Source organism: Morus notabilis, unplaced genomic scaffold (assembly GCF_000414095.1).
Source record: "Morus notabilis unplaced genomic scaffold, ASM41409v2 Scaffold4981, whole genome shotgun sequence".
NCBI classification, from domain to species: domain Eukaryota; kingdom Viridiplantae; phylum Streptophyta; class Magnoliopsida; order Rosales; family Moraceae; genus Morus; species Morus notabilis.
Genome location: NW_010363197.1, coordinates 1 through 13750, shown reverse-complemented (window position 1 = coordinate 13750; position 13750 = coordinate 1). Strand labels below are relative to the sequence as shown.

General features: G+C 32.1%; 1 pseudogene; it reads right to left on the bottom strand.

The window, feature by feature from the left end:
- Window positions 1-9976: 9976 nt before the first annotated feature.
- Window positions 9977-11656, bottom strand: LOC21384387 (annotated as a pseudogene).
- Window positions 11657-13750: the final 2094 nt, after the last annotated feature.

Here is a 13750-nt window from a genome sequence, read left to right as displayed (position 1 = left end):
ATCAAGAAACTGCAGTAGAATTTATTTTGATCTTTCAGTGGAAGACAATGCTGCTGGGAATAATCCTCTCCCATGCAAACTATACTACTGAACATTAGTGAGTGATACATCCATATAATATTTATGATAAATACTAACTCTTAGGTAGACATAAAACTAGCAATGTTATTATATTTGTTATATTAAAAGGGAAAAATTTAAGAACACAAACGCTCAATACAGCGAAGGAACAAAAGAGATTATCTGAAATAACCATATAAAAGAACCAAACGGATCAGTTAAAATGTCAGTTTCCAAAAGGACAGAGAATACTAAAAGAATGATCTAAAAGAAAAACACAACAATATCAGATATGGTAAGAATATAAAGTAGATAAACCTGGTGCTATCAAATTCATAGAGCTTTCCGGAGCTGGAGAAGATGACAAGGCCAATTTCTGCATCGCAAAGAATCGCGAGCTCTTTCGCCTTCTTAATCAAACCCTTTCTTCGCTTCGAGAAAGTCACTTGCCTGCTCGTAGAATTGTCGATCCTCCGAATCACGATTTTCCCTCTCCCCATATCCCTTTTCGTGGTTAGGTTAATTTCCTAGGGTTTCAATGCGACAAAAATCAGGTTTAGCAAATCATGGATTAAGGTTATAATGATTATAAAAATCACACGACTGAAAAAAAATAAGGAAAGAGAATTAAGCTCACAAGCTTTTATCCAAAGCAACACTTTTCAGAGCTTTGGGCGGCTGGGATGGTGTGAAAAGGATCGGTGAAGCATTTTGTTTTGTATCCAGAAACTTTATAAGCAAAAAAGAAAAAAAAAATAAAAGAAAAGAAAAGTTGTTTATAGTGTGATACTGAGAAAGTTTCCAAAAAAGAAAAAAAAAAGGTTTATTACTGTATGTAGATGTTAATAAGTGGAATATTGAACTTAATATAGTATGGATAACTTGTACTTCCACATTGAAATACATAGAGCGAGAGAGAGAGATATACTGTATAACAGTATAAGTATTTTATTTCAAGCATTTTTAGGGGCAGTCAGCTTTGAACTTGGGAATCAAAACACATTTTATACTTTTTTGGGTAACTCTCCACTTCAAAAAAAAAAAAAAAAAAAAGCCCTAAAAAAACAAAGGTGCACTAAGTGTAGCAGTACCCTCAATTGACACCAATTATCCTCCTTTTTTCATTTAAAAAAAAAAAGAAGTCTAGCTATTACGTCTTATGAGTCAAGCATATATAAGACTAATCAAGCATCTATATATGGATCATGGTATGTTACTATGTTTTCTACTTTTTTTTTTTTTTTAAATAAGCAAAAACTTTATTAAAGGAGAAAAGAAAAAGAAAACAACAAGACTACATCAACAAAAAAGCATAAGATTTTTTCACTTTAAAACCCTTCACACTGTAAAACTAGTTATTTATTGATTCCATGTTGAGCATCTAATTGATACCGTGACGACATTGCACCAGCCTATAAAATTAATCTTCAAATCAATACCATGACAACTTTGGACATGCACTAGCTAGAGGATATTAAATGAAGAAGCCAAAAGTTGAAAAGCTAGATTGTGCGACACACACACACACACACACACATATAGATATATGTATATATTATATTGCAGCCTTTTTGCATATGCCTCTATAAATTTTGTTAATTATAAAAAAGTATAGATTGGAGCAGGTAATCTCAGGTGTATTACCAAAAAACAAAAATAAAAAATAAAAAAGAGGCATATATTTTATAACTGAGATTAATATGTGGAAGCTTGGAGCAAGTAAAAATATTGCAGGTGGTAAGTATAACCAAGGAATTTGGGGTTATCTTCAGCTTTCCGGCCGACAATTAAACGTCGGGTTTGGTGAGGAAATGGATCGCAATAAGATAGAGCAAAATTCATAAAATTACAATATAATGTAGTATTTATTAACTAACTAATAACTCGTTTTCGGCCTTTTCTTTCCTTTATTCTTTGGCAAAGACCATTTCTTGCTTCTTACGTTCCTATAATTGTCTTCTCTCTTGTGGTTGCAACTGCCAAACATGTTGAGAACCCTTGCGCCTACCTTTCAAAGTACTGGATTTGTTGACTCTACTATCTATATATACATATATATACATATATATACATAAATATAATCATATATGTATGTACGTACGTACGTACGTATGTATAAGTGACACACAAATACCCGTATAAAATTAGTTAGTAAACAATCTAGACGAGGAACAAGTTTGAAGGTTAAAATTTCACGCGACGTACGGTAAAGGGGTGAAATTGTTTTTTTTTTTTTTTTTTTGGGCACTCGGTATATATATTCTTTTTAGCCTCTCCTAAAAGTGCAGTAACAAATATTTTTCCATTTTACATGATCTCTTCTTAATTTGAGTATATTCATAATGATTATCTTACCACACTTCTAATAATAATATAGGACCTAAATTAACTTGAGTTTAAGGGTTGTCAGTTAATAATTAACTAATTAGGAAGGTTTAACATTGATTTTGAATATGTTTTTAGTTAATAAAGGGCATAAGAAAAAGTGTTTATTTATGAGTACACAATGAAAACAAAATTTTCTAATAGGCAATAAAACATATGAGAATCAAGTTTACAAAATTTTAATTAGGCCCCATTCATTTCACCGATTCAAGTTTTACTATAGTAAAAAGCTCTCAAAAACAGTCACATCTAACTATTTTGCTACAGTAAAAAACTCAGACATAAAGTCACATTTCAACTCGAATCAGTGAGCTAAACGGACCCTTAAGGCTCTCTTATAAGTTTCAAACTTACTTTGTGACTTTGACTAGCAATATATAACTATTTATTTTCAAGGACCAAAAGGTTTTTTTTTTTTTTTTGGAATGTTATCTGAAAATTCCTTAAAACAAAACTAGAATAGAACAATCTCTTAATTACTTTTGCTCTTCTCCTTTATAAACTTGAAAGTTAAAAGGAAAAACTTTACTTCTTGACAACTAATGTTAAGAGCTTTTTACATTAGGGAGTGTGTTTTAAGCGTTAGATCCAATCAATATTACATCGACCTGAAAAATATCACAGAATCTAATACAGATATAAGTCGTATCGGTAGGGTACTTTTTCAACTTACCATAGAATTTTCACAAAATGCTAGTTAATTATAGCTATACATTATGAATTCTAGCTAAGTATGCTAAGTTGAACTCACATGTCAAGAACTAAATTAACCATGCGCCAATCGAGGGTGGTCTTTGCACGCTTTTTATCTGGAGGGGTTACCAATGGCAAGCAATCCGTACAGAAAAGGGGCAGCAAGTTGTGCTAGTTGACCCGTATGGCCAAAACGGCTATGACACTTGGAAAGCACACACGTATATACAAACTTTGGTCTAAAAAATCACTATTAATCTCCAAAGCATTTATTAATTATAATTATAAGAAACACTAATTAGGGAGTGCTGGCCACAATCATAAAGATTTGGTGACTGACTCAAAACACAACTTTCTATTGGCTACAACCCATGTGAGTTGGATTTGTTCGACCAATAAGATTCCTTTTAGCTTTGGACTACAAATGGGGAGGGCCCCCTCGGATTAAGGGTCTGAATTAGATTAAAATAAGCTTAGTTTTAATGCCTCTAAATAAGAGCTTGGCCAGGTGTCAATAATCAACAAATCATATGCAGCGCAGCCCAAGGAAAAGGTGACTTTAGTGAAAGTTTTTGATTATTTTATAATCCCACCAATAGACAAATGTTGCTTTAACGAGTCACCCCACCATTGAATACTATACATCTTTTTCAGTTTGCGAGATTAACATTAACATAAACAATAAGATAAGCACATGAAGTTTATCATAGCTTTCAATTGATTTCCCCATCCTATGCAAGAAAAGGATACGGCTTTTTTTGGAAATAGAGGTATATGCCTCTTTTGATGGCCAAAGCCCATATGCGCTTATAAAACATTAAATTGCACTTGACGTTATAATTGAGTACAGAACATTCATTTCTAATGCATGGATTGTTCTCGGACTAAAAAGAAATTGAGACCCCATTCTTTTTATAGGTTTCACAATTCAATTTTTTTTTTTTTTTTTACCAAATGTCTCACAAAATTTAAGTTTTAGTTTAAATTTTGTACTTAAACCTATAAAAAAGAACACCTTCTAACTTTCTTACAAGTTTGTAGACATTTACACTTTAACCGAGCTAGATTGTTTTCCTTTGTTTGATTTTCTTTCCCCTTTTCGTTAGGGTTTTTATTCTTTGTGCTTATTTAATATTCTTATAGGTTTCACAATTCATTTTTTTTTTTTTACCAAATGTCTCACAAAATTTAAGTTTTAGTTTAAATTTTGTACTTAAACCTATAAAAAAAAGAACACCTTCTAACTTTCTTGCAAGTTTGTAGACATTTACACTTTAACCGAGCTAGATTGTTCTCTTTTGTTTGAATTTCTTCCCACTTTCGTTAGGGCTTTTATTCTTTGTGCTTATTTAATATTCTTATTACCTGTGAGAATGAGTGTTGTGGAAGATGCAAAGCATATATAGTAGGAGAAAAAAAAATCAATTTGTGAATACAATCATTGTTGTGGGAGTGGCCGTTGGATCGGTCAGAATTGCTGTATTTGACCGATCAAGTCAAACAGATCATCCTTGTACCTCAATTACAAAGGACACAACAAAGGAGCCTACCCAAACACGGCCCATAATTAAGCATGGCCTATTTAATTAGCAAAAAGAAAATTACTTAATTTACTCTTAAGAATGCATGATTTTAAATTTTTACCTTTTATTTTTTATTAGTACTCTTTTAACTAATATAATTATTTCATTAAAATATATTCATCAAGAGTAAGAGGTAAAAATCTAAGATATATGCACTTTAAATGGTATTTGTCTCCTTTTCTCTTTAGTAAATGACCGCTCAAAGGCATGTTTGGGCATAGCTCAGCAAGTCGGGGCCCAGAGCTGAACAACGCCCACCTTTGTGAAGACAGCCTGATAGGGAATCTACACATGGCAACCTACTCGCGTGACAAGACACTTGGCATGTGATCTATAATATCCGTTAATTAAAACAGTATACACGGGTGTGGATTTAGAATGCATGTATAACAAACCATTTTTCCTTTTAAGTCATGTAGTGGATATTTGGTTCATGAGTTCAGAATCATGATTCAGAATTATTCGTGGTTTACGTGTATTTTTTATGAGAGAAAACACTGTAGCGAATCACGAACCATGATCCGAATTATGGCACGAATTATTGCTCTAAATGTAGCAGTAATAACTTACTACTTTATCTCTTTAGTAACGTGTCACCATATTCAAAACGACCTTTTAGATTCAAAATTTAGTGCCACTCTTATCTTACCATGACCATTTGTTTTGGATAACGCTATCCATGTTAGGTCATGTTCCTTAATAACTTATTGAATCTTCTTCCTGTTTTCCCTTGAGAGTGAACTTAGAATGCACTAGTTTGATTTGCTTTCCAATGTATTGTTATATAGGAAACTTAGGAGATCGACCTGAAATAAAAGCTTATGATATCTCGATCAAAAGTCCTTTTAGTACACTTCAGGACAAAACAAGTTTTATAAATTTTCAAGTTGCCTAGAACAAGTAATTATGAATACTTCCGTGATGTATCTTAAAACTATACCGATTATGAAGATCTCACAGTTTGTACATAACTGTTAAAATCTGTAGAAACCAAATTTTGATTTGTATTCAAGCTGTTTTTAAAAGGCTTTAACCATAATGTATTATAGCTCAAAAGAAAGCTCCATGAGTCTAAGTTAGAATTAGTTTCGTCATTTTTCCGCTCACCTATATTAATAGTTATTTATAAATGTTCTAGTAAGGTGCATTTTTTTTTTTTGCTAGTTTAGTGAGGTGCATTAAACCTGTTGTTTTAGCATTTTTGCTTTCGAAGCCCTAACAGTCAAAGGTCTCGTTCGTTTTGCGGATTCAAGTTTTCAATTCGAGTTTAGATGTGGCATTTTCTGAGAGCTTTTAACTGTAGTAGAAAAAGTTAGATGTGACATTTTTTGAGAGCTTTTAACTGTAGAAACCTAAAATTGAAAACTCAAATCGGTGAAATGAACGAGGCCAAAAAAATCCATGATAGAGACCAAAATCAGATCAATATCCGTCTAAGCTTCATCTTACTTTTTTTTTTTAGAAAGCTAACTCATGATGTCACCTTAAGACGTATTGATTTGAGTAATTTCGAAGATCTCATTTATAATATATGAATCGTTTTATACTTAAAAGTTCGTACTTGATGTTCATAAATTGATCACTTTACAATTGATTTGCTTTTGACTCAATCTTAACATTCTATGTCGTCGACAAATGTTTTCACTATTGTACTTTATTTTACTGGGAAATAAAAGCAAATAGTGCTCTAATCATGTTATATCTCTTCTAAGATGACTTTGTTGTTTTCATGCTTTTAAGGTCACGTTTTATAAACCATTACTTGATTTGGTTTACTAGTTGATGATTCACCTATAAGAATATGTACTTAGACAAAAGTGTGTGTGTGTGTATATATATATATATATATATGGGCGCGCACACCCGACCTGTGTGTACTTTTTTTGGATATTGAAATCATACATTTTTGGAAACTCTTTGAATTTTGCTATAAGTCGAGAAAATGTTGATTTATAAACCTGGTTTTGCATATATACCAATGACTTGAAGTTTGAGATTCAAATTATTGTTTTCCGTGAGGACCTGTATATAGACGGGATATCAAAAGATCCATGGCGTAAACTTTTAAACTCGATCAGGCCACTCTTTTGCTTGGGTGGACTTGGCCATATAGTACCGTTGATGAATATCTTGAGCCTATATTTATATATTTACGATGATTTAGTATTTTATAGAATTTTTCAAAATACTTGAATTTGTTTAAATAATTTTTCAAGATTATACTTTAAAAAACTCCGATCATGAGTCTATGTATTGAGGTTTTACAAAGTGTATGATATTTCAGTTTTCGGTTGATTGGTTGTCATCTCAAAACCTTTTTAATTTTTTTCTTTAATTATGGATTATTCTATAGAATTATTCTACATCGTGCACCATTACAGTTTTTTATACGTGTATAAATGACTGTATCGGTACGAGGCCATCTCAAGGTTGTATCTTTAGAAAAACTATATTTATTAGAATATGATTAATTTTTTGTTATTTCGAGACTCCGAAGCAATATTCGATATTATATAATTTTGAGGAAAGTTATATATTTTGAATTTCAATTAATTAATTAATCTTGTTTTAATTTAATTTAAGAGAAAATTGATGAAATCACATTTTGAGTGCATTGTTTTAAGATTTTTACTCTTTACTCTTGATTAATACTCATTTGACTAATATAATTTTTTAACTAAAGGGTATTAATCAAGTGTAACGGAAAAAAAAAATCTAAGATCCATATTTTTAAGAGGTATTTGTCTTTTTTCCCCTTTATTTAATTAATCGCAATGAAGACTGAGGTTTTGAGGTATGACGAGCATGGGGCTCCTGAATTACTCTTTGTGCAGTGACGGAGGTAGGATTTTTGTTTTGTGGGGGCTTAAATATTTTTTTAGATATTTTGTTGAGACAAATTGAATTTTTTCAATTTTAGAAGGGTTATATTTAATTTAATGTAAATTTATATATGTTGATTTGAGTAAAGGTAAAATTGAATTTTTATCAATTTTGTGGGGGCTAATTAAAGTATTTGAAGATTTGAAGGGTTTCTTATGGGGGCTATTTGTTAAAATAACAAGAACATTGGCAAATTTTTTAAAAAAGACAAAAAATGTGAGTGGGGCTTGAGCCCCCACTAGAGATAACACTTTGTGTGAGTTTGAAACATCGATTTTTGTTTTTAAAAAGAGATTTGCAGTGTCTGGACATGTGTGATTGAAAATACGAGTTAGATGCGAGATAATGCAATTAAACTTGATAGTTTTTCATGAGTCATTTTCGAATTCATGAGTTATTGGCATTAATTTTGTTTTAAATTTGCAAGGATAGAATTTCTTTAAGAGTGGATATTTGTAACATCCAAATTTTTTTAATTATACTTTGATTTATTTAAATTCAGATGTTTATGTTAATTATCAATTAGTATTTTGTGTACAAGAAATTTTTTTTTAGCTAAAATATACATGCATGTTTATGAAATTAAATTTAGGGTTTATCTGCAATTTAAGTGATACTCTAAATTCACTTATAGCCTGTTTGGTTCATGGATTATAACCATATGATTAGAACTATTTTTGATTTACGTGTATTTTTTGTGAGATAAAATACTATAGCGAACCACGAATCATGATTCGAATCAGGGAACGAATCCCTTTACCAAACGGGCTCTTAGTATCCCAAGAACAAAATCTTTGTGACGTTTGGTGATGGAACTTTTGGCAACTCCAATGATGAAATCTGATCTGTAGGGTAAGATTGACTTTTCCTGGAATGAAAGAAAAATTATTTATTGTATCAACGTATAGAAGAAATACGATGCAGATTCTCATTTCTCTCCAAAGATTATCTCATATCAAACGCATTCTTAGTATTTGTCAATTAAATGATTGGAATAACTTTTTTTTCTTTTTATAAAAAACACCCTTTTAATATTTGTCAATCAAATGAATTCCGTTTCGTTGATAATTCTTCTAATTAGAAGGTTTTTCTGTTTTCTTTTTCTTTCATGCATTTTTAGAAAAATATTTTTGATTTTTTCAGCTCATTAATCTTTAAGGAATATTTAATTCAAATTATTGAGAATTAATAACTATGTTACCTTTTAAAAAAAAATGATCAGTCGAACCCATAGTACAGTTTTACTCTTTTTCCAAAAACTATAATAATTGAGACATAAGCTGTATTTTTAAGGAATACAACTATAAAATAAATATCTACAGGATTTTCCTCTACTTATTCTACTTGTGCAATAGTGTCATTTTGACTTCTTATGGTTGTATTTATATTAGAAGCTATTGTTGTTTCACTTCAGAGAAGATGCCATTAAGGTTTATTGGTCAATTTGAGTTGGTTAAGTACGGATTAATGTCATTTGCTTGCCGAATATATGGATTAGATATTGAGTTATAAAATATATGACTCTTCAGCTTCTTTTCCGTTTACCTTGTACGAAAAGGCAAAGTAGAAAAGCTCAGTATTTTTTGTTTTTTTTTGTTTTTTCCCTTGTTCTTCGTTCTAGATGTGTTTGAAGTGAAAATATATTGTTGTTATTTAAGCTAAAATAAAGTTACGTAGATATTTTCTGTGAATTCACAAAAACAAAAAACAAAAAAACAAAACTTTGCAGTAATAATGAATGAAACAGAGGACATTACTATTCACTCACGTAAAGTTTTATGCCTCTCTCAGCCACTTCTATATTAATCGTAGCCATAGAAGTATTAATATTCTCTTACAACCAACAATGCCATATATTAATTTGATACAAGTTTAAAAAACCATCGCGGAGAATAATGTTTCTAGCATCCACATTTCGTTAATAATCTTGAACAGAAAGTTTGAATAGAAATTCAAATTTATTTAAATCTTTACATTGATAAAGTACGTACGGTAATAAAAACGAAAGTCTATGAAACAATCAAAGGATAAATTCTCGCTAAGTGGCTGCCATTTCATTCTGATCAGTTCTAGACGATATTTTTTGAAAGCAGTACTTGTTCTACGCTCTAATGCAGTAACGAAGCAGTAAAGTTCAAGCCTAGATGAGAAATACAAAAAACATATATGAAAATTACAGATACAGTCACATTCATTTCATTAAAGATAATTTATTCATAATTTCATATGTCACTTGTTTGAGGTTACATAATGAGGAAACCGGTTTCTTCTTGGCAAAGCAGTCATTTAGACAGACATATGATCAACTGAAACCTAACCAAGACAAGCTACAAACTTACAAACAAACCCCAATAACCATAATGGTTGAGTGATTAGATTAGATTGAGGTTTGAACATCTGAGGTCGAATTTCGCGGGGACTCGGTAAGTTGGACAAGGCATCTTCTCCGGAAGATTTGGCATTTCCGTGTCGAAATTCAGAACTTGAATTGCTTGCCTTATTGACGGTCTAAGGCTGCAATCAAGGTGAGCACACCACATCCCCACAAGCATCAAGCACTCGGCTTCTTTGCCGTCGAAACTCCTTTGAAGTCGCTCATCAACAGCCGATAGAAGCTTACCGCTACCATACAGATCCCAAACCCACGCCAACAATGTCTTGTTGTCCACAAGATCAGCCAATTTTCTCCCAGTGACAATCTCCAAAACCACAATCCCGCTAGCATTACATTGCTTGACTTGATATCCCTATGTACCACGCATTGTTCCCACTCTTCATGAAGATATAGTAATGCCGAGGCCAAACCAAGAGCAATTTTGTACCTTACACCCCAAGTAAGAGGAACCCTCTTGCCAAATAGGTGAGAATCCAAGCTACCATTTGGCATGAACTCATAGACAAGTAAGAATTCACCTTTGTCATGGGACCAACCTACGAGTTGCACCAAGTTGCGATGTCTTAGGCTACTAATGATCTTCACCTCGGTTATGTACTCTTTTTTTCCTTGCTTTGATCCCTTCGAGACTTTCTTCACCGCGACCGTCGCATCCAAATCGATGATGTACCCTCTGTAGACGACCCTGAACCCACCTTGACCCAACCGTCCGTTGGTTTTCGAATCAAATTCGGATGCACAAGTGTGAGGATAACGGATTAAGTATAACAAAAATTTTCATAAAACTTTTAAAATACTCTATTGGTGTGGCCAAAACAAGTTCTCCGTAGGAAAACATCTTTGGCCCCGCTTTTCTCTCGACATCATTAATCGTCGTTAAATTCGCGTATGTCGCTTCTTTCTCCCTTCGCTTCTGCTTCTTTCTCCACATCACTAGAATTGTAATCGCCACTCCGAGTAAAGAAACAAAGCATGAAACTGATATTACCAATTCAGATCCTAACCTTATCTTCTTAACCTTTTCCGGGTATTCCTCGTCTCTTTCCAAGGTGGAATTGAACTCCCATGAATGAAGTGTGTGTTTCTCAACGTATTGCCCCGTAGCGGCCGAGAATCCAACCATAGCCCACTCAGGCAAAGCCTTTGTCAAATCAATCCTGTGCGAAAGGCTAGTACTGTTCTCTTGAAAAATATTAGAACTACTAGTTCTATAGTTCCAAGAGACACTCAAATTCTTTGTACTAGCGTTGTAAGTTATCAGCACATCAGTAGGAATTCCACTACGTAAACTAGCATTCCAAGCGGTCGAAACCGCAGAATGAATTGAGCCGTTGTTTATGCCAACGTGCTGAAATCCAGGATCCCATTCGGTATTTACGCGGGAATCAAACTCTACGTGCAGTATTCGGTTTCGAGACGAAGAACTCGACGTTGTGCTGAACAGGCCGAGGAATCCGCCGGCTGAATTCGGGGGGATTTCGAACCCGACGTACGGGAGCGAGGAAGAAGGCCAACCCGTGTCCATATTGATCAGGAAATGGTCCTGCTTCGGTGTTGATGGTGAACAAAAACCGGGTCATGAAATCAGTGAGAGTTCCGGTTACGGAGTTCCATATGGGTACTCTCTTGTTGAGCTCAATGTTTCCCTCAGAAGACGCTGCGTCTCCATGATATGATATATATCATGGTCGTCAGGCTCCATGGATGTTTTGGATGATAGAGAAGATAGAGAGATATAGCGGGTGATGCAAGGAGAGTTTTGTGTTAGTGTATATATAGAACTTTGCAACGATATACTGAAGTAACATGTATCATTATTTAAAATCATTCTTTTTTTTTTTTTTTTTTTTTTTTTTTTTTTTGTTGTTGTTTGCTTTTGCTTTTGCTTTTGTTTTCGTTTTTTGAATTTTGTTTTTTTGGGTTATATTGCTAAAGTCAAGTGTGTAGCCACTAGCTACACCCTCAACGCTTATTTTTGTGGAAGAAACTTCATTAGATGATCATAGGGAATCTGTCCCTGGAAAACTTTAAAGAAAGAGGTCTCGATGTTGATGTGGTATCTCAATGGTCTTTAAATGGCGAAGCATTAAGATTTTTCGACAGACTCTTTAGAAGGGTTCAACCAACCGTTGGTTTGCTTTAACAAGATTTCACTTTAGTAAACTCAGACGCGAAGTTAGTGAAATCTGAGCGTACGTAGTTATGTCACGTGAAGTGATGAACCTCTACTTTTTTTTTAGATACCTCTTTTTTTTCTTTTTTTCTTTTTAAATATATGAGTATGGATTTTTATATTTTACTTTTAATTAATATTCTTTTTAGTCAAATAACTATATATTAATTTAAAAAGTATTAATCAAACGTAATAGGTAAAAATCCAAATACAAGGATAAATTCAATTCAGCAATTTTCTCTTATATATATATATATTTATATCTAAGTTATAACAGTTTTGTGGGTATATATATATATATATGTGAGTATAACAAAATTTAACATTATTTGAAAAACATATGCATTACATTAAGGTATGCCCTATCGTAAAAAGTTTAGTGCAACAAATGTTTGCTCAACTCTGTTGTTAATATGACTTTGAATTTTTTTTGTTGATCAACTATTGTTTAACTTTTATGAGAGTAACACATTGAAAATGTCATTTTCTCTTTTTTTTTTTTTTTTTAGTGGTAAATATAGCATTGATAGTGATATTTACATCACAGATGGTCTAAGGGAATCTACGGTGCTAGATGTGCATCAATTGCAAATTTAAACATTTGAATAGGAAAAACCACTTTTCAATTCAATGCTATTTTTAGTCGTAATTAAATATGACATATGTCGTACTTGCAGTAATTTTCGCATCAAGTCGGTTATCTGTTTACTACTAATTGATGTTTAGACTTTTCATTTAATAATAATTACAACGTGGGCGTTTTGAAATTAATTTACGACAAAAATTTACCTTTAAATGTTTATAAGCTCGACAATTATGATAAAAAAAATTGCATTCGAAATAGCATAAATAATATTGGAATAGAAAATATAATAGCATGTCAAATATGTCCCTTTCGTTTGAATTAGAGATGGTACGAGATATGTGCTATTATATTTATATATTTGATTGCTATTTAATGATTTGTTGGTTTTTTATTTAATTATCACAAAATTTCCTTTCAATTATTTTAAGACTAAGACATTTACTTTTTTGCTTAGAATTAAAATCAAGAATTTACTTCACAAGTTCTGAAACTTAATAATTATGACAATATATATATATATATATATGTGTATGGGAGTATGAACTAGCAAGAAATAAAATAGCATATCAAATTAATATGCTATTTTCACACTTTTGAATTCCATAAATAATATTGGCATTTATATTGGACTCGATCTTAGTCTATCAATGCTAAATTTTAGCACTTGCATGTGAAAACCTTTCTCAAATAAAGTGCAACTTTTGATGCTATATTGTTCATATTACACTTCTTGTTAAATTTAGCATAATATCAATGTATGGCATACATTGAATTTAAGTATTTAATTGATATTAGAAATATGATGGATTGACATTTCCATTTCATCTATACAAAATCATCCATTCAAATTATTTTAAAGGTTTTTGTTACAAATAGATTGGATATACATTAATTTACCATTAAATTGTGTGGCTTTGAAGATTGAAGAACTTGTTAGTAAATATAGTGACGATGTCCAGATGCTTCTTAATGTGTCGACGCTTTTGATTATG